The sequence below is a fragment of the Dermacentor andersoni genome, chromosome 6 (assembly GCF_023375885.2).
Source record: "Dermacentor andersoni chromosome 6, qqDerAnde1_hic_scaffold, whole genome shotgun sequence".
NCBI classification, from domain to species: domain Eukaryota; kingdom Metazoa; phylum Arthropoda; class Arachnida; order Ixodida; family Ixodidae; genus Dermacentor; species Dermacentor andersoni.
In genome coordinates, this window is record NC_092819.1 from 85853919 (window position 1) to 85874233 (window position 20315).

Below are 20315 nucleotides of genomic sequence, written 5' to 3' on the forward strand. Positions count from 1 at the left end.
CTTGCGAAACGCTGACACGCCGTGAGCCGGACGCTCGCGCGATTTTATTAACAATTCGGGATGGTATATACGATGATTCCAGAATAAAGCATAGCGACGACAATGATAGTATGACGACAACCAGAAGAACGAAGACGGCAGGACATCGTTAGCGTTATGTTAATGGCGATGCGTCTCGATGTGGACAACGGCTCGACGACGATGACGCCGACACGATTACGACGGCAAAATGACGAGACTTCGTTGACTGTACTGTAATGCACATTCGTTGAGCGGTGCTTCAGCGTTTCCGGCCAGCAGCTTTACGGGGACAGTCTTATGCTCCGACACGCTTTCCTATAGGACGTTACTCGAATGCACAGTAAGAGATCTCGTGCACCGGGTCTCATGGCGCAACTGTAACGAACCAACAGACGGCGTTACGCTATGCTGAGCGCCTCTCAACAGCCGCTGAAGGAACTACAGCACGAGTCGCGCGTCGGTAGTTCGAGGTATTCATCATTCAAGCATACATCGTCATAGTTCAGAGTGTTCGCAGATGGCCGTGTGGTCTAAGGAGTTATTAGTAACAGTTTCGATTTTGTTAATCTGCAGAGACACCTGGATAATGTGTCATCTTGATTCACAAAATACGAAATGTTGTTCCAGTTACTTTCGTGCGTTAATGCGTAAAACGACGCTTTGTTTAGAAAGTTACTGGAAGGCCAATGCATTTCTGCGCGAAATTCGGGAATTAATATTGTCACGTAGTAGTGACGGGGAAGAAGGTAGCGAAACTATGATTGACGAAACTAGCGTTCTATTGGGCGAACCTGTGCCCTCAAGAGCAGGCTAGACTCAAAGGACAACGATAGCGGCGAACACAGTCGGCGATCGTCGAAAATTCGATCTGCCGGTCAAGCGCGTCGGCTTTTATACATGGGTCATCGAAGGTTCCAGAGTAATCGCTGGTGCCCGCGTGTCTTCCAGAAAATTCTACGCAATTCGCGTCGCACGTGCAATCAGTTTATACAAGCTTGGGTGACAATAGACAACGGGTAGAAACATCGATAACATTCGAGAAACTTCCGACATACGCGGGCGCGTCCTGCGCTGAGCGATAACATCTTTTTAGACGTTGAAAAGCGGTCACCCGAAAAAGATAAACAATTACACTTGTCAATATCTCGAAAATCCTGAGAATTAGTTCCAAGTAAGTGTATCCGCCTTGGCTGGAAGTTGTACATTTCAATATAGGCCATAAGGTAAATAGTTCAAAACTTAATTGGGGATTTTTTTCTTAATTGATCGATTATGTATTGCATTTTTTTATGCAAGTAATGTCCGCCTCTTGGAGTAGACCACCTTATGAACTGGGATTGTGCTATGAGCCACAGGCAACCTTTAAACATTTTTGAAAGTGTTCACTGACACACCCGGCATATAGGCCGTGCGTTGCGGCTCTGCATGCCAGTCTGATGCCTCAACATATCGCGAAATGCAAACACGTATGAAGCTGCGCTAAAATGTCGCATTAGGGAGTATCGTAATCGCCCGTGACCTTTTTTTTTATTATACGCAAATAAAACCGTTCTCCCCGGCAACTCCGAGGAGGCAGTGCCAGAGCGATCGGTAGGGAGACGTCTTCTAGCTATTCCTTTCGAAATGGGCCAGTCTGCGGCTATTAAAAAAAAAAGTAGGTTTGTTCGGCATATTAATGCACCTTTAATGCGCACACGCTATTTTGACGTGGTGAGTTTTCGCGGTTTTGTGACGACTCGTGATAGAAAGGCGAAGTAAGCGCAGCCCTAAATTTTTTTACCAATTGCGGAGGGCTAATGGGGAAACAGGTGTGGAATCAGAAATCATATATATTTTTTTTTCGGCCTAATCATGAATAATCAGTGGGCACATGCCATATCAGATAGGGAGTTTTCGCGGTTTGCGTGACGTCGCGTAACCGACAAGCGAAGCGGGGGTAGTCCGAAAAGATTTTAGCCAATCGTGGAGGGCTGATTGTAGAAATGAAATAGAAACAGTTTAGAATAGCTCTACGTTACGGCATCGCAGGTGTTCATTTTAGACATTATGGAACACTCTGTGAATGCGTGCATCCATTGGTCCGTCCGTTCACTCACGCGCGTACATTGCAAACCAATTTGCACCTTTAAGGGTGCTTTGCATCACCCTTGCGCCCTTTACGGGAGTAAGAGTGGGAGCTATAGATCCATTTGCACCCATAAGGACCAAGAAGTGTGTAAATTGGTTTATACGCAGTGTGCGCACCGTTCAACTAGCATTATGGCAAAGTGGACAAGTCGGAAAATATTCATCGTGAGCAGCGCGCACGTGTACCAGGACTAAAAAAAAAAGAAAGAAAAAACGCGGGACGAGATATGTTCGCGAACTGAAGGTTTATCTTGAAGAAAATGCTGGAATAGAGAGCCTTGATACAAATAAGGAAATTTCCATAAATCGATAGCAATAATAAGCAGACGACATGTCAATAAAAGCTGTCTCGTCTCTTTATATCTGTATACCGAAGCCTGAATGATGCACGTGCCCTCATGTTTCACGATGCGAAAAGCTTCAGCGATTTCCCGCTTGTGCTGATCGCGATTCATCAATATTGCGAACGTGCTGTGGAAGGACGGCACGCAATCGCGCTGGCGACAATGACGGCAAAGGTGAGGTCCTGGTAGATTAAAAAAAGAGAAAAGGGATCTTAAACGAACCTTGACGGAGCGACCCGTCTGCATCGCATATACTTTGCCGCAGCTTAGAGGTAAATTATACGCAACGCCCGAGTAAGGTCAGTGCACCTGTTTAGGCGATTAGTCTTCTTCCGATTCGCGCGGTGTTCAAAAAAAGGCCCACCGTTTAGTGGGCGAATTATCCACACGACCCATTTGGCCTCTCATAGGCCTTTGTGTATGTGCGTGTTAGCGCGCGTAGGCGTTTATGCGGAGGCGTGCTAAATTAAACTTTTACGCTTTCCCGCTCCGTTACCGCGAGTAGCGGTGATGGTGCTCGCGTCAGTAGTGGTGAGCACGAGAGTGCGAACGCCGTCACTGCTGCAAGGGATGGGAGAAACTCGCGAAACCCATCGCGAACAGTGTTGTGAGCATGATGTCCGACGAACTCTGCTGAGCGGGGAAGTCCGTTTCGGGAATTTTCGCTTCAACATTTTAGGCTCGCGCGTTTCGTTCTTTCTGTGTGCACTGTGGGCCCGCGTCTCCGCGTTCGGGGAAATCAGCGTCCATTTCAGGGGCGGAAACACAGACGAGGACAAAACATTGGCGCAAGCCCGGGAAGACAGGTCGCATGCGACACGTCACGTAAAGTATTGTGTCTGGTTAGAGAAAGCCAGTTTCGCAGAAAGCTGAACCACCTCTGAGAAAAAAATAATAGATAGAAAGGAACTTCGGCGCGCCTTTGTGCACAGCCACTGCGCGGGGTTTGGTCACAGTTGCGTGTGACTAGCTGCTTTGGGGGCAAGCACGAAGGAACATGAAACCGGCTTCACGGCTGTGCCAACTCCCTTTGTTCGGATCCGTTGAAAGCGAGCGTTAGAGGGGAGTTCTTTTTTTTTTTTTCTCCCCGCTCACAACAGCTGCTCAAGGTCGCCTGGTGGGATAGACACGGATGTCGCATATGTCGCAGTTTCTCTGTTCTCACAGGAAATAGAAAAACAGAAAAATCGCTGCTGTCTGAAAACTTACAAGAAATAATAATAATAAAAAAAAAGAATGTAGCCATGCTTCGTAGCAAAAGTCATCAACCATCTTTCGACAACGTGCTACGAACAAATGTCAAAACAGCACCTGAATAAAGTGCGACTGTTTCACGGTGCTCTGTTCCTTCCTAATGCCGATATTAAAATGACAATAGAATGACTTAAACCTACTTGAATGCGATGTACAAGGCGAGTTGTTAACCCCCCTCCCCCCTTCCAAGAAAAAAAAATGAGGAAAGTGCCTGTGCGACGTACTGCTTGCATATACCAGGTGTCCCAGTTAACTAAGACGAAAATTTAAAGAAGCCAGGAGCTCTAGAGGAATCGTACGGACGGAATAGTAGGGGCAGTCGCGTGTACTTGCAGCCAGTATTTTTTTCGTCGCGATTATTTATTAATTGCTTTATCTGCCCCATAACTGCTAAGCTTATCTCATCCAGTCATGCTGCTGCTTGTGGTTGTTTCACAGTTGATTCACTAGGTTTCGTTCTACAGAACAAGATGATGTAAGGGCTTTGCTTGGACTCATGATGATGTGTAACGTTGAAGTAAGAGATTTCGGCAGTACTATGAAACAGGACAGGCCGCCATTGGAATAGGACAGGCCGCCATTGGAATAGGACAGGCCGCCATTGGAATATGAACCTGGCAACGTTTAACGCTAGAACGTAATCTAGTGAGGGGAGTCTAGCAGTGCTATTGGAAGAATTAGAGGGCAGTAAATGGAATATAATAGGGCTCAGTGAAGTTAGGAGGCCAAAAGAAGCATATACAGTGCTCAGAAGCGGGCACGTCCTGTGCTACCGGGGCTTAGCGGAGAGACGAGAACTAGGAGTAGGATTCCTGATTAATAAGAATATAGCTGGTAACATACAAGAATTCTATAGCATTAACGAGAGGGTGGCATGTCTTGTTCTGAAACTTAATGAGGTACAAAATGAAGGTTGTACAGGTCTACGCCCCTACATCCAATCATGATGACCAGGAAGTCGCAAACTTCTGTGAAGACGTGGAATCTGCGATGGGTAGAGTGAAAACAGAATACACTATACTGATTGGCGATTTCAATGTCAAGGTGGGCAAGAAGCAGGCTGGAGACAAGGCAGTGGGGGAATATGGCATAGGCACTAGGAATAGCAGGGGAGACTTATTAGTAGAATTTGCGGAACAGAATAATATGCTGATAATGAATACCTTCTTCCGCAAGCGGGATAGCCGAAAGTGGACGTGGAGGAGCCCGAACGGCGAGACTAGAAATCAAATAGACTTCATACTCTGTGCTAACCCTGGCATCATACAAGATGTGGACGTGCTCGGTAAGGTGCGCTGCAGTGACCACAGGATGGTAAGAACTCGAATTAGCCAAGACCTGAGGAGGGAACGGAAGAAACTGGTACATAAGAAGCCGATCAATGAGTTAGCGGTAAGAGGGAAAATAGAGGAATGCCAGATCAAGCTGCAGAACAGGTATTCGGCTTTAACTCAGGAAGAGGACCTTAGTGTTGAAGCAATGAACGACAATCTTGTGGGCATCATTAAGGAGTGTGCAGTAGAAGTCGGCGGTAACTCCGTTAGACAGGATACCAGTAAGCTATCGCAGGAGACGAAAGATCTGATCAAGAAACGCCAATGTATGAATGCCTCTAACCCTACAGCTAGAATAGAAGTGGCAGAACTTTCGAAGTTAATCAACAAGCGTAAGACAGCTGACATAAGGAAGTATAATATGGATAGAATTGAACAAACTCTCAGGAACGGAGGAAGCCAAAAAGCAGTGAAGAAGAAACTAGGAATTGGCAAGAATCAGATGTATGCGTTAAGAGACAAAGCCAGCAATATCATTACTAATATGAATGAGATAGTTCAAGTGGCTGAGGAGTTCTATAGAGATTTATACAGTACGAGTGGCACCCACGATGATAATGGAAGAGAGAATAGTCTAGAGGAATTCGAAATCCCACAAGTAACGCCGGAAGAAGTAAGGAAAGTCTTCGGAGCAATGCAAAGGGGGAAGGCAGCTAGGGAGGATCAGGTAACAGCAGATTTGTTGAAGGACGGTGGGCAGATTGTTCTTGAAAACTGGCCACCCTGTATACACAATGGCTCATGACCTCGAGCGTACCGGGATCTTGGAAGAACGCTAACATAATCCTAATCCATAAGAAAGGAGACGCCAAATACTTGAAAAATTATAGACCGATCAGCTTACTGTCCGTTGCCTACAAAGTATTTACTAAGGTAATTGCAAATAGAATCAGGAACACCTTAGACTTCTGTCAACCAAAGGACCAGGCAGGATTCCGCTAACTCAACAATAGATCTCAACAATAGGCTACTCAACAATAGATCATATTCACACTATAAATCAGGTGATAGAGAAATGTGCGGAATATAACCAAACATTATATATAGCTTTCGTTGATTACGAGAAAGCGTTTGATTCAGTCGAAACCTCAGCAGTCATGGAGGCATTGCGGAATCAGGGTGTAGACGAGCCGTATGTAAAAATACTGAAAGATATCTATAGCGGCTCCACAGCCACTGTAGTGCTCCATAAAGAAAGCAACAAAATCCCAATAAATAAAGGCGTCGGGCAAGGAGATACGATCTCTCCAATGCTATTCAGTGTGTTTACAGAAGGTATTCAGAGACCTGCATTGGGAAGAATTGGGGATAAGAGTAAATAAAGAATACCTTAGTAACTTGCGCTTCGCTGATGATATTGCCTTGCTTAGTAACTCAGAGGACCAACTGCAATGCATGCTCACTGACCTGGAGAGGCAGAGCAGAAGGGTGGGACTAAAAATTAATCTGCAGAAAACTAAAGTAATGTTTAACAGTCTCGGAAGGGAACAGCAGTTTACGATAGGTAGTGAGGAACTGGAAGGGGTAAGGGAATACATCTACTTAGGGCAGGTAGTGACTGCTGATCCGGATCATGAGAGGGAAATAATCAGAAGAATAAGAATGGGCTGGGGTGCGTTTGGCAGGCATTCGCAGATCATGAACAGCAGGTTGCCATTATCCCTCAAGAGAAAAGTGTATAACAGCTGTGTCTTACCAGTACTCACGTACGGGGCAGAAACCTGGAGGCTTACGAAAAGGGTTCTACTTAAATTGAGGACGACGCAACGAGCTATGGAAAGAAGAATGATAGGTGTAACGTTAAGGGATAAGAAAAGAGCAGATTGGGCGAGGGAACAAACGCGCGTTAATGACATCTTAGTTGAAATCAAGAAAAAGAAATGGGCATGGGCAGGACATGTAATGAGGAGGGAAGATAACCGATGGCCATTAAGGGTTACGGACTGCATTCCGAGGGAAGGGAAGCGTAGCAGGGGGCGCCAGAAAGTTAGGTGGGCAGATGAGATCAGGAAGTTTGGAGGGTCAACATGGCCACAATTAGTACATGACCGGGGCAGTTTGAGAAGTATGGGAGAGGCCTTTGCCCTGCAGTGTGCGTAACCAGGCTGCTGCTGCTGCTGCTGATGATGATGACGACGACGATGATGATGATGATGAAAAATAAAGATAAGGAAACGCCTATCTCGTCTTAAGATCTATGTCCCTCTCTGCTCGTGCTTGTTTATTTGTGCGCTGGAACGATTTTCGACCAGGCTATCGCGGTGACCACAAGGCCAGCCCTCAAAATTCATTTCATTGCATGGAAAAAAAATCAATCTAGAAAATAGGAAATAGTAAGATGACAGCAAACCGAAAGCTCGCATCTGGGGAACCTCCCTGCCTTTCCCTCTCCCTCTCTCTGAAGGTAACCCTACTCATATGCCTGTACGAAAAAGCACTGTCTCGCGACGTGGCCGACAAAATTGCATTCGTTACCACGTGCCGCCAGAGAAGCCCCCCCCCCCCCAGTTTTATGCAATGTAACATACTCAGTTCTAACTAAAGCTTCTTAAACAGAGCTTAAAGGGAGACTTCAACATCAGCGCATATAGGAGCCGATTTCTATCATTGATAAATTCAGTACACACGTGACATGGCATGCTTGTGTTACATTGTCTGTGATTCTCATTGCGTGTATTGCACGTGCAGCATACATGCAGAAACACCACGAATTTTACTCAGTCCTTTTTTTGAAAATCTGATGCATAGTGGTCGTGGGTCAAGTATTGCCGCCAGGCACATCATTTCTTGAACGCTTGCCCCAGTTCTGAGTGGTTGTGTAGACTACGTCAGCTACGTATCTCGCGCTATATCACAAGTACGAGGCCGAATCAGAAAGTTCTTGTCCTTATTTTTTATTAGCGACAATAAGGTACATAGAGCTAATTACAAATACACGGGCTATTCTACCTACCTTAGACTATTTTTCCACATAGTTCCCACACAAGTTCAGGTATTTGTCCCATCGCAGCACTAAATTTGAGTTGCTCTGTCCTCAGTCAGCGACGTACGCGGCCTCCGCGAACGCTCATTGTCACGCATGTATTCGCGGCCTTTTGCAAACTCACAACACCACCACAACACCTCACACTTCTCAAAGCGAGACACCTTTCCCCATACGTGGGCTGCATTTTCCTGTGGATTTCTATCAGCGTTCGTCTATTGCTCCATAGAAAATGAATCTCCCTTCGTGGCTCATGTGCCGTAGAAGTGTGAAGCCCAACCGCCATCTTAGACAACTGACAGCAGCGCCGTGCATTGGAGTTACCGGCAGATAAAGGCGGGCTGCGGTCCAAGAAATTCCCACCATTGGGAATGGATATGTTGACTTCACATTTACAGACGTAATTTGCCTAAAAAAATAGGGACAATGGCTTTCTTATTCGCCCTCGTAGCAAGTCTCCAGAGTTTATTCGATTACCTGTAATGAGTGGGCTCCATTGCTTGAAAATTTAAAAAAAGTAAGAGGAAGTAAAGAACGCAAGTTGCGCTATGTATCGCACCGAGACTCACGGTTAGTGATCTACGGCATCTTACACTTGTGCTGTCATTGAGCTTGAGTGCGTTTTGTTCTCCAGCTTCCCTGCTTTAAACTGCGTCCCCTGCTTTTATTAGCATGGGATGCGCTCCGCTTGGATATCGGAGTATGGATGTCCCGAACTCACTGAGCCTTCAGGCCCGTATTGCAATCACCTAGTCACCGTCTTCGACCCCTTTCTTCAATATTCGTTTTGCCCTTCTTTGACAGCCCTGGTATTCTTTTTCGATCAGCTTCATCTCCTTCTCCTCTTGACCACGGAATTTAAAACAGAGCTTGTAGCAAACGCTGTGCGATAGTATGAAGCACGCGTTTGTTCCTAGGAAACGGAGTTGCGGCTTCTCACTGCGCTAATTTTGAATAAGTTACCACTGAGGCAGTCATGGTTGGTTTTCATTTGTCAGCTAGCTTGTGTTCTTTTTTTTTTTTGAGATCGATGGCTTCGTTTCCGCGGACAAGTTGTTTTCGCATGATAGTGGATTCGATTAGAGTAGTAATACACTTATCGTACTTGTACACTTATGTATACTATATATATATACTAGTAAATCAACGCCGGAAATGACTATATGATGACATCTTCCACAGTAAGGTGAAACAATTTTCCTAGCATACGTATTGTTACTGTCTTACCTGAGGAACACTTGATGCAGCTTGAGATGTTGTACGATCCCTATTATTGATGTGCGGTGACATTGAGAGCAATGCTGGCCCCGACAAGCTAGAAACTAAAAACTAAAAACAGATGTCTGCTGGCCAGACTTAACTGGTAAATAATGTACAAGGGCTTAAGGATCAACTACTCTTAATGGACCAGAAAATGACGGATCTGACCACGCGTATCAGCACTTTAGAAACTCACTGCGAAAGTCTCTGTACACTCCGCAGTGATCTAGAGACGATTCAAACCACTGCAACTGAAACGACTCGTTTAGTTAGTGTGCTAGAGGCTTGTCTGGATGACGCGAAAAATTGATCCCGGCGACACAACCTACTTTTCTCTGGTTTACCCGATGCTAACCCCTCTGAAACGTATTCGCAATCAGAAGACGTAATCATTCGCCACTGCTCTAACAACCTAGACACTCAGTTGAGCCCTAAGAATATTGAACGCCCACATCCACTCGGAAGACACTCTAAGAATAAGCAACGCCCGATTATCGTTAAGTTTACGTAAATCATTCAATACTAAAGAATCAGTTCTTCCTAAAGGTTCAAAGTTCAAAGGTACCTACTACAGCGTAGATGAAGACTTTTCGCGCCATGTTCATAACTGCCCGAAACACCTTGTCGCTTTTGCTAGGGCGAAGTCTGTGTCTTTTTCTCTGAGGTTTAAAACTTAGCATATTTCGCCAAAACGTTACGTTTTTGATGAAACTTCAGAATCTGTAAAAGAAATATCTTCACAATCAACTCATCCTTGCCAGTCATCGCGCTATGCCCCGCCTAGTCCCCGTGCCAACGTTTCCCTATCGGTAATCTATAGTACAACATTCGCAGCTCCCTGCCGAAACGCGATGTCGTATAAAACCTTATAACATCGTCAGGCAGTAATGTACTTATATTAACCGAAACTTGGCTACGCAACGATATCACTGACCTCGTAGGTTCTGTTTCAGCCACCCAATTTCCATCTTTTTCGTGCGAATTGCAAGAATTATCGCGGGTGAGGAGTTCTAATTGCAGTCAGCGAACAGTTGTCTTGTTCTGCCATTAATGTCGCGTTAGACTTGGAAATGTGGCTTACGTGCCACGCTTCACCATTGACAATATTAATTGGTGTGTGTTATAGACCACCTCGCACTAGTCCCGACTTTTCCCGCAAGCTTCACAATGTTCTAACTCAACTAGATTCAAAGCACCCTAAAGCACACATCCTGCTATTTGGGGATTTCGATTACCCTATTATCGACTCGAGTATAATCAACCTCAGCGCATAGTTAGTCAAGAAGAGCCGAAAGACTTCATTGATGTTTGCCTTAATTTTAACTTGACCCAACTTGTATCCGAACTGACACGCGTCGCAGGGGAAGCAGCGAACACTCTGGACCTCATACTGACCCCTCATCCTGACAGCCTTAAATCCATTATATGCCTCCGAGAAACCAGTGACCATAAAGTAATCCATGCCAATTTTAACTTCTCACCTGTATGTTTAAGCTTAAGCATAGGTATACCTTCCTACAGATAGCCCTGAGGCGCTTCTTGCATCTTGCGTCCTGTGTCATAGAGGCATTCCATCACTCAATCGTATCCTCTCATTCTAATGTGTAGGCGTCCCTTTCGAACATAGAAAGGGTATTTTCGCCTGCAGCAAGGAAGCGTGCATTTCCTACCGATTGATTTAGATGATCGCATCGAAGCAGAAAACAGTTCCTTGGGTACTAAACTGTGTACCAGGATGCGTGCATGGGAGTGAGCCCACTTGCACAGTAGCTGACGGCCGCAACCGTGGTTTCGTATTGAGTTTCCACCTCGGCAGCAGGATGACGTGCGTTCGAAAACCCACCGGTTATCCCAATGAGTGCAGGTGCCCCTCAGCCCGACACTCGGCTTTCTTTAGTGTTGAACTGTCCTGGCGAAGGAGCCCGCGCCATGCAAATTCGATCAAATCCTGTGGGCATAGCGAAGCGTGCAGGCTACGCGCAATTAACGGACCTTAAGAGCGCCGGGGCTGGCTCCCATCACTGATGCGAATACAGAAAATTGTGTAGGAATTAATTGTTTGGATAAACTCTGGCCTCTTTACTAAAATTGTTTTGTTAAATTTCAGGTGTGTTGCTGTAGATTCTCGGTATCAGCTACATTATAACGACTGAGTTTAGAACGCTCTCCACTGTGCAAGATTTGGTGTATCTTACAGGTGTGGACCACGGCATAAATGATTATATGCAGATAGGCATACTTTTGTAGTCCCTTTGGATTTCTTCGTTTGTATTTTAGATACGTTTACAAGCAAAAGCTACCAACGACCACAGCAATAAATATCGCGCTTCTCTAGCACTCACCACAAAGATGCACAGAACTGCCACAGAACTGCCTACAGTGAATTATTTATTCGTGAGTGTCCATTTTCAGCTTTCAGGGGCTTCCAGCCGTGACATGCAGCTGGGCGGCGTGGCAATGGCGCGCAACGTTTGTCGCCGTCAGCGGCGTCCAAACTGGGTGTCGATGCCGCCTACGAGTCGTATGGAAGGCGGCCGGAAGCCGATGCCAAACCGGCCCAAAAAGAACAGCGGTCCCAGCGTCGTAGGGGCCGGTGGACGCGCGGGAGCCGCCGGAGCCTGCCCGCAGCAGGCCGGTTGCACGACGATGACGTCAGACCTGCTTCGCGTCGTTCTCGTCAGCGTTACGTTGCCCAGGGTCGCGTTCGAACTCGCGTCGCGCGGTCCATCCAAATGCGCGAGAGGCAGGCCTGCCAGCAGCGCGCAGGCGATCACAAGCAAAACGTGCTTCGAGGCTTCTGCACCCACGGAGGACATCGCCGTCTAGCTCGAGGCTTCGGGCTGAGCTAATCTAGAGGCCCGTAACACAAAGCGTTAAACGTTCGTCAGTGGCCTGTCCAAAATAACGGTGTCTTCAGTTTACGCCGCACGCCTACTGGGGCGGATGGTCGCAGGAGGCCTTGAGCAGAGATGCTAACCCGAGAAAGCAAGGGCGGTAACAGATGCACTACGAACGTTTCCAGACCGTAGGAAGGAATAGCCTCTCAGGATTCTGTCGAACGCTGCAGAAGAGGTTTACAGAAGGCTTCGAGCAGAACTGCACTCACAGTGGATGAATGGCGTCTACCACGCACACGGAACGTCTGTAGGGTGATCCAGGAAGCAGTGTTCCGTTTTCGCCGAGAGATGCAAGGATCAAAGAAGGCCCAACATGCCCTGCTTGGCTCGACGAGTTGTGGGAGGGCTAGTATGTATATATATACGCTTCGGACCTGCTGAGTGTATATATGGAATTGGAGCTGAAGCTTTGGATATTTTTTGAGTGTCCCGTCATTGTACACCTATGACCTCGTGCCACATCATGTCCAGTGAAAGTCGTGTGTGGGCTGAGAATTTGTGGCAAAGCTCATAACAATTCTGTGTGTCAGTGCTACCGAATGAGATATCCACAAGAAAAGAATCCAGAAGCATTGTTACCGGTTTCTGCTTTTGCATACCCGACGTCCTTTTGTTTATTTCGCAGTTCCCTTGGGTTCCACGTAAAAAAGGAGACAGAGGAAACAGCAGAACGTCAAAGATGCCGTTCTAATTCTTTACCGGGTATCTGAATCGCTGTTCGCGGTCCATTTAGATCTATCTCACATGGTCGACAAGCCGGTCAAGTGAAATGGCTTCTGCGCACGGAGACGCCGGAGGCATAAGAAACCGACTGGCGCCAAATTGTGAATTCTCTTTTCTTTTTTCACTGCATAATCTACAAGAGTCTCTTGCTGCGAAAGGCACGGTTCTTCTTTGTGGAAACACAGTGACGTGAAAGCAGACAGAAAGCACCTGGGAGCAGCACGAACAAAGCTCGCGCAACTCGAGCCAAGGACGTGAATCGGTCAAAAACTGCACCACGGGAAATTTGGCACGAGGTCGCCATTTGCAGATGAAACGTCCGTGGCCCCGCTGCGCTGGCCACTCCAGGAAGGAGCGCTTATTTGTAACGCGATGAAAAGGCTCTCGCAGCAAGTGCGTCTCTGTACAGGGGCCGCGACCCACTGTGGCAGTTACGACCTGGAAACCTGTGTCCACAAGCCATGTCTGATCTCGGAGACGGGTTTCTCCCAACGATCAGTGCCATCTGTGCTTCCAAGCATGGCGTTCACGTGTCACTACGGTCAGGTCGCGACTCTAAGCATGTCTGCGTCTAAAGCTGTGGTGAAAACTTTAGCAAAAGGTATACGTTGCCGGCGTCGGCGTTAGTTTATTGAATGGATGGAAGGTCACATCAGGCGAAATGAACTTCACAGCAATCAAACAGCTGGCCAACGCAGTCAACATGTAACGCGCTAATTATAATAAGAAATACGGCAGACGGATAACACCGTCGCGTAGCACATCTCGCATTGTGTGCGATGATATAAGTGGAAACACTCCTCGCACGCACGAACGAACGAACGCGCACGCACCGCGCACGAACACACACACGTACGTGCACGCGCGTGCATACAAAAGTATAGCAGTTTCCGCATTACTTGGAAAATAAATGCACACTGAGCACACAACCACATAAGAGGAAGTCTAAAAAATGTAGAGTTCCTGATTTTAAATACGATAGAAAATGCATTGACGCGTTTACTGAAGGCAGGATAAAATGAATTGAACGCAACAAAGAGTGGCATAACCAACAGTTGTGGTGCTTCGGGATGAAAGGAAACAAAGGGAATTACAGCTAAAAATTCCTGTGCTGAGGTTTCCAAATGAATCAAAACATAACTGCTTGCTTCATTGGGATTGTCCTTATTAGCAATTGTTTCCAGCAGTTTGTTCCATTCTTTCATTGCAGTAGACAGAAGAGAGATATTAATAAAGTTTCCTGAACACAGATGCTGTGTAGTTTTAAAAAGTTGAGCAACTTACCTGTAGTTGACGCCTGTGTATGCGAAGCTTTGATGATTAGTGGGCAGCAGTTGTATGAATAAAACCCGTTGTGTGGCTAATGGTTACGTAGAGATTGTAGGCTGTAGGGGTACGTTTATATCGATAACACATAATGTTTATAATGGCAAGATATAAGATTGAAAGCCGCCTAAAACCAATCGGCACATAACCAGTCACAATATAACATAATGTTAGACTGTGCTATTATCTGGATGCCACGAAAACGGTGGGATTGGCTTGCCCGCCAAAACGTTTCAGTACTCGGAGAAGAATGTTTCACTATAAAAGCCGGCGTCGTGTACAGGTTGAAGGAACAAGAAGTGATCGTAGTAGTTGCTAGAAGTTAAACATGCAATTTATGAAACAGGTACTGCCGAGCAATTTGGCAGTGATGTGCCAATGATTTGAGCAGAGAAATCAATGGAATCAATCAGTTTAGTTTGTTGCTGATATAATACCAAGTACCAATGTGACTGAACTGAGGGCGTGATCGTCGAGTTTAAAGAGTACGGGTGGACGACACAAATGTGCGCATACAAACAGTCGTAGACTAAATCGATAGCTATGCTAAAGAGGTTGTTAACATGGGTTTCGCAAGCGAGTGATTGAAAAAGGATTCTACAGAGATGTCACACCAGACCTATATATATATATACGGCCTCAAGGCGTACCCAGTCCTGCGCAACATTGCCATTCTCCTCTAATGGGTATCAGTTGTGAGGCTACATCAGCGATTATGAAGGAGGAAATACATTAAAATCCTGCAGCACGGCAGCTACCTCAGTAGCCAATAGTTTTCTGTTTTCGTTGTTTTATTTTCAGAACAATTGTTGCACGTTAATCCCTTCGCGACCAAGTCAAAGCAGCACCGCACTGCTGCTTTGTGGACTAGCCTCTTAACTAAAGGTCACAGAAAGAGCATTTGGAGCCAAGTAAGACTCGTGGTATTGCGGAATGAAACTGCACGCTTCAGTTCTGCTCGTTAATTTACTTGTCATAGTTGCTTTGCTATAACGGACCGAGTTGTCCGTTAGCGTTAAATGCATGGTTACCACCTGTAAGTTGTGCAAATGTTTCAACGGCGTTGTATTCGGCAGCATCCGTCGCGCGAACACCCCTTATTCCGCCTCCCTCAGCGCCGACCTTCAGCCTCGAATTTTCTCCTCCCACCATTCTCGGCGAGTGTCGCGATCGAAAGACTGCCACGAGATTCGCCGGCGCGTGCTGATCAAACAGCCACGACCTAAAAAAACCAACTGCGTCAGGAACCGCCTATTCATTGCGGACGCTCGTCACCATGCCTGCCTGATTGTATATATATATGCACGTGGATTCACGAAAGACCTCCCAAACAAACGTTGCGCCGTGTTCAATGAGCGCCCAAGTCACGCATTCGCCTCGCTCATTTTCATTCTGTGTTAATCCAAGATTGATTTTGCCCGCTGGCGCACATCAAACTGCTCAGTGACCGCGCTCTCGGCCGCCCAAGCAAGTCCCACGTTTTATAAGACTGAAACTGAGTGGCCGACGCCATCGTTAGTTAAAGGAACTGCTGAAAGCACCAAAATGATGGGTTGCCGCGGTCTTGTCCTTGCATGCTTCGCGCTCTCGATGCTGCAGTCCTCCTCGAGCATGACAACTAAGAAGGCAATGATGAAGGACAGTGAGAGCATGAAGCCCGGGAAGCAGCAAGGCTCGCCGGGTGACAAAATGCAGGGCGCGGCGATGTCGGCGAGCACACCCGGTCAGGACGACGAGGAAGATTCCATGGAGAGCGAGAGCATGGAAGCGGATCAGATGGGCCAAGGTACGAAGAACTGCACGATGCCAGGTATGGACATGAGCGGGAAGAAGGACATGACGGCGGCCAGCGGCGACATGAAAGGCGGCGCGACGACCGCTCCTGCGAAAGCCGTGATGAAGGGCGCCAAGATGGGCGCGGACATGATGAAGGCGGGGGCAAACTGCACCGTCCAACGAATGGGCGACATGATGAAAGGCGGTGGGAGTGATATGACGAAGATGATGAGCGAAAAGGGCAGCATGCAGTCGACAACGGCGACGCCGAGGGGACGTCGGAACTGTAAGAGTTTTTTGCAATGTTCAGTCGGCGACAGAAGTACGCCCAGCGAGGGTTGATCGAAAAAGCCGAAATTCAGCCCAGATTTAGTTTGCAGCCAGTAAAACAGGAGGATGATGGTACTGGTTGCGTGCGCTAGTACCGATAGCAAATCTCAAATCCAGGCTGCGAGCGCAGTCAGCAAATTTTCTAGGACCACTGTCATAAAACGTTTTTCCCCATGTTCTATTTGCCGTATGCCCAGCATGAGGATTGGCTATTATTTCCTATTGCGAGCAGTTCTGTGCAAGAGCTTTTTGTGCCCACGGGGCCTGCATTTAAATGCGAAAGCACTTCTGTGCCTACCCAACGAGAAAATTGTCCGTCTCTCACGTAAGACGAATGCAATGGTTTATACCACCCTAAACGAGGGCTCATACCCCCGTAAGCAAGCAAAAAATGCAATGCCTCATACCGACGTAACGCAGAGGCTACAAGCGCTCAGCAATGTGAAGCGAACAGTGCATACGTTCATTGAACTCGCCCATATAACATACAGAACAGCATACGTTTCAATAAAGAACAAGGTCAAAACAAGCATCCGAACTATCAAGCATTGCATACCCCCCTTAGCAATTGTAGTGGTGTTTTTGCAACAGCTTCGCTGGACATCCCGGTTGATAAGGACCGATAAGAGTTGACAAAAAGTTGATAAATGTCTGATCATGTTCAATAAGGTTGAAAACGATCGATTAGGGTTGATAATGGTTTATGCTGGTCGAATGAAGTTTCATAACGTAAATAATGACACCGGGCTGCGTGAAGATGAGCAAGTGACGCAATGTTTGCGCGTACTTCGACAACTCCCAGAGGAGTTTCTGCGTGAAATTTTTTTTTATTCCTTCACCCAGTCACTTTTTTTTTGACACCAGTGATCTAGTCTTCTTCTAATATAGATTCAGTTGTATGCAACTTGTTCGATCGCAGTAAAACTCAAACTGTTTAACTTCTCCTAAACAAGGAACGTAGCATGGACTTCCTACGCTACTCCATTAAGGTGGGGCCGTACTCACAAAGACCTTACGATAAAATTGTGCATAAAAGAAAATTCCAGCCCATCCTCATGCTGAACATACCATAGCGGCCGATCAGTGCCAGAGAACAGCTACAAAGGCAAGTTTCTGTATTCGACCCATGGCTCTTAGAGTCAGGCGCCAGCCAATTCGATTAGAAAATTTATTAACGAGGCTGGCTGACTAAACTGCATTTACGAATGCCAAGGTTTGGGAATTCGGCTTCTGCGTCCAAATTCAGAAAGCTCCTCGTTCCTAAGAGCACAGCACGTAACTTCTTGACAGCCCTCGCTCATATATGTCTTCGTAATCACGTCTTTTCCTAAGCGTTCTAGCCAACGAATGGCTTTGTAAATACAAACGTAAATCAAACAACGCCAATAAAATAGGTCTGAAAAGACGCCATGTTAGACTTCGCAGTAAACGCATCGTTTTCTCGCTGCGTCGTTTACCGCTCGACATTTCGCTAGTTTCACAACCAGCATAGTATCCCTAACTGTCCGCTATTTCACGTCTTTTCGTTACAGAACGACACTTGTCTGCGGGATGTCGCCTCGTCCATCTCCGACTCAAATAAGTTGTTTAAATAAATCCAGCCACTGTGTTTCTGTGTTTTAACCAGAGACCCTAAACCGAATATATCCGATGGTGTGCAGCGATATCTTAAGGGCTGCACTTTTTTGAAGCCCTGTAGTCTTTTTTTTTTTTTTCCTGTTGGTGCAACCAAAACGCCCATGTGCTGTATCCTTTCGTTCCTCCTGGCAGGGCTGGTTGCGTCCGTGGCTAGCTGTATAGGCAGAACAAAAGCATAAGATAAAGAGGATGATTATTATTATCTCAAAGCTTGTAATTGACGATTACTTTCAACGCTGCGTAAGCGCTGCATACAGAACGTATGAACAGTGTTAACTGCATGCTGGGCTACTTAAGCAGTGACATTTCCTACACTCCATCTTCTTCGAAGTTATTGCTCTATAAAATACTTTAATTCCTTCTAAACTGGGATTCGCTTCAGCAGTATGGAACCCCAGTTATGGAAGCTTACTTACGTCGCTAGGGCTAGAGCAAAACCGTTCAGTTGGCCTGATCGTTTCTAAATGGAATTGAACCGTATATAACTTCCATGAGAGCTAAGCTCTTCTTTAGCAGAACTTGTTCTTGGATTAGTGGGTTCATACTTAAAGCAAATGATATTCCTTCCTTGTCTAGTATATTGCTGTAAAGTGGCTCGACGATCTCTATTTTATAAGCTATACCATTATACGCGTCGCACCGCGTCGATCATGAGTACAAAGTCCGAACTGGACTATGCAGCACTGTTATTGTTTGTTTGATTTTAATGCGTCAGCATTAAAATCAAACTAGCAATGATAGTGCTGATTTATTACAGTGATTTCCCACAGCGATTGTAATGCGTCAGCATTAAAAAGTGTATGTGTGGGAAGTGTGGGAAGCCGGTCACGTGCTAGACTCAAATACACACACACACACACACACACACACACACACACACTATATATATATATATATATATATATATATATATATATATATATATATATATATAGTGTGTGTGTGTGTATTGCAATGTGGTGGTTGCGGTTTAAATCATGGATTCGGGCGCTCAAAGAGGTGCGACGTAATGGTCACGCATTTCTCTCGCATTTACCACTAAATTATCACTGGATTTTCTTGTCCTTTATTTAGAGCATGTCCCTCAATCGGAACAAACTACCTAAAGAATCGCTATGTGTAAAAATAAACATATTAATCTAGTCTTAGCTATCATTGTATAACTAGGAGCAAATTGCTGCGTAATAGCGAGAATTACAGAATTATGTTTATATTTATCATATATTCGGTACTTCCATTCCCTGGTTAATGCCACCTGGCCCTGAAGGTGAGTGAGTGAGTGAGTGAGTGAGTGAGTATACTAAGTAGAATTAAATAAATAAATAAATAAATAGCTGTGGGAGTTGCCCAAGCATCGAAAGCATGAGGCTTGCCTGCTAGCTTGCTCCTCGAATTGCAACACTTGCCCACTGCGGGAATTGGCGAAAATGCCGGCACTTGAAGGAAGGAGGGGAGACAAAATCGGAAGGAGAAGGAAAGGCAAGGTGTGGTAAAGATGTTGCAAATATTTAAACAGACTAATATTAAAATGACTGGTGTAAGTAATGAAACCATCAAGAGAGAGAGATAAAACTTTATTGTGTCCTTGATGGGGTCCAGGTGCGGCGGGTGTTGGGAGACTGACCCTCAGTGCCCCTCTTTCTCAGACGGCGGCCAGTCCTTGCTCTCTGGCGGCGTCTTCGGCCGGCCGGACCGGTCCAGAGCTGCTCTTCTAAATCCAACCTGAGCAGCAAAGTCTCTCACTGCTTGGCCATAGTTATGATGCGTGTAATGTTGGTGCGGCGAGTATTGGTGGCAGAGGCTTTGGGGCATGCTCAGATAGTGTTTTCGAGGTCAGCGCAGGCCTCGCGCACTTTGCAGAGTGGAGAGTATGCATCAGGGTAAGTGCGATTGTATAGCACGGGGTTTAGGAAAGTTCGCGTTTGAAGTAGTCGCCAAGTGGTGGATTGAGGTTTATTCAGTGTTGCGTATGCTGGATGGTAGCACAACCCCTCTCTGAGGTAGTGGGAAAGAATTTCTCTGAACGAGACCATTTGGCCGCGCGCGTGACCGCGATGCAGAACAGAGGGCTGATCAGGACCGGAAGACGCAGTAGAAGGATGATGCGCCCGGTGTGCGAGAGCTGGGGTGGTATCATGAGCGGCTTTGTTTCTGTCCAGACCCGAGTGACCAGGGGCCCAGATGTTCTGGACGTGGCGTTGCCTTGAGGGGGGAGTGCCGGATAGTATCTTCTGTGCTTGTGGTGCTACCAGTTCTCTTGTGTAGTTGCAAATGGCCGTTTTGGAATCGCTGATGATACAGT

General features: G+C 46.3%; 1 long non-coding RNA gene across 1 annotated transcript; it reads left to right on the forward strand.

Annotated features, from left to right (window-relative positions):
- Nucleotides 1–15500: 15500 nt before the first annotated feature.
- LOC126522520 (uncharacterized) lies at nucleotides 15501–17984 on the forward strand. Its single transcript, XR_011894944.1, has 2 exons — nucleotides 15501–16331; nucleotides 17908–17984. It is a non-coding gene; the product is annotated as an uncharacterized lncRNA (long non-coding RNA).
- Nucleotides 17985–20315: the final 2331 nt, after the last annotated feature.